The sequence below is a fragment of the Frankliniella occidentalis genome, unplaced genomic scaffold (assembly GCF_000697945.3).
Source record: "Frankliniella occidentalis isolate FOCC.00 unplaced genomic scaffold, Focc_3.1 Scaffold397, whole genome shotgun sequence".
In the NCBI taxonomy this organism is placed as follows: domain Eukaryota; kingdom Metazoa; phylum Arthropoda; class Insecta; order Thysanoptera; family Thripidae; genus Frankliniella; species Frankliniella occidentalis.
In genome coordinates this window covers 190,729-192,823 of record NW_026267519.1, presented here as the reverse complement: position 1 = coordinate 192,823, position 2,095 = coordinate 190,729, and the positions used below count along the sequence as shown (strand labels likewise).

Sequence of the window (2,095 nt, the reverse complement as noted above, 5' to 3'; positions counted from 1 at the left end):
TTTCCGTAGACACTACAACCCTGTGCACTTTATTGTTGCACTATTTTATGCATAACCATGTACAGTGTGTGCATAATGATGCACATTTTGTACACAATAATGGACACAAATGTGTGCATACTCGTTGATGTAAACAATCCTGCAATTTTATGCACAATAAAGTGCACAAGGTTGTAGTGTGTACCCAGACTGTAGCATTCTTACCACGAAAGCTCCCTGTTCGACCACGTCTCGTTAATACATGATCTCCAAAAGGGATTCGACATCGGTGTACAATTCCTGGCAGATCTTGAAGTGACTGATGCCATACCGTTTCTCGACGAAAACAGGCGAAGGAGCAGCCATACCTAGGACATAAACACAGCAGGAATTTAACCCCACTTTCACGCGTGCCTCTACTAGGGAGACAAAGGTGTGTGCGGGAGGGCGCCACAACACCTGTTTCGAACTTACCGTTTCCTCGTACGTGTACAGTCGGCTCGGGAGAGAAAGCAGCGTGTGTCAACACAAAGGGCCAGCGAAAGAACAGTTGGGAACGCTTGACGTGACCCGTGTGCACGTTCGTGAGCAACTGCCGGCCGTCGTCTGCTGGCGTAGTCACCGCCTTCTCGCTATATCGATATGTCGCGAGACAGCGCTGCCAACTGTAAGCTTGAAAGAAAAAGGTGTGCAACTCGTTCGTTTCAAAGCTGTAAATCAGAGTAACGTTCTAGTGGCGTTATATTTCCTGGCATTTCACTAAATGGGACCTTATGCGTTTTTCCTTCCAAAGCACCGTAAAACCCGGTACTGTGGACGAATTCGGCATCAGTGTAGACAGTTTTCCCTGGTTTTGCCTGTACGCATGCCCTGTACATTGCTCCTGCACTAAATTTGAAATATTGAAAGTACGTCAATGCTGTTTTTCTATTGACAAAAGTAGCTGGAAAATAATTGGCAGCTATCATCGTCATGTTCCTTTCGCTGGCTTTTGCAGTGTTCCTTTCTTCCGCTTTCTTGATCACTTTCAGGAGAGTGATCTAAACATATCTATGCGGACCAAACCGGGCCCAACACCTTCAGCCTCATCCGAGGGGGTGGCCTTAAGCCACCCTCAAGTCTGTGGCAATCCATAGAAGTGACGTAAGTCTGACTTACGTCACTATCTGAGTTAAACATTGTACATCATTCTACAACTCACACCGGACATGTACATGTTTTCAGATTGAAAATCGGGACCATAGAAACTCCACAACTTAGTAGAACATTCTGACGTAAGTCAATAAAAGGCAGATGCTGATCAGGAAAAGTGACGCAAGTCAGACTTGCGTCACTTTAATAGAACAGTTCTTTGCAACATGTGACGTAAGTCAATGAAATAGAACCAAATGTATTGTTTGGTATCAAAACAGTTTTGCTATTAGTAGACAATGTTATGGGTCACTCGTTACAGTGAGAAATTTGGTTGGTTCTGAAAAATCTGATTATACAGGGCAAAGAACTGTTTTATTTCAGTAAGAAGTGACGCAAGTCATGACTTACGGCACAAAAGAGGGATTCCAGCTCTAAATCAGATTCAGCTTGCAATGACTTTAGAATGTCAATGTGAGCTCTTGTACACAAGCTCATGTTGATCCCAGGTGACCAGTCAGGGTTATGGAGGACTGTTGGTGTCCAATGAACACTTTCCCCACAACCACTGCCCAAAAAACTTGACACTCCCACTTTGAAGACCATGGCGCCTGGCTTGGATAGGGGTCTTGTTTGTTCTAGTTGCCACTGATATTCACTACATACACATCACACATCAATTATTTCTTGAAACGGATGGCTGTCACTCATCCCTGAAAACCGATGGAAAGGTGATTCGTCTGCTAGCAGCTATCAGCCACCAGCCTTCTAGCAAAACTCGTAAATGCCCCACGCCAAAACTCACACATGCGCACCTAGCGGCTCAGAAAAGCAACACTCTGTCAGCAGAAGACATCAACCTTAACATCTGACAATGTCTAAAATTACTGATTTACAAACACTGGCTAATTTTGCCCAATGTAGGGCTGCATTGTGTCTATATATTTTCTAATGTTTCATTCCTCAAGCAAGTGACAAGAAATGT

The 2,095-nt window shown here is 44.2% G+C and overlaps 1 protein-coding gene across 4 annotated transcripts in view; it reads left to right on the top strand.

Annotated features, from left to right (window-relative positions):
• Positions 1-2,095, top strand: part of LOC113217281 (uncharacterized) — a 58,774-nt gene that overhangs the window by 27,119 nt on the left and 29,560 nt on the right. The window lies entirely within an intron of this gene.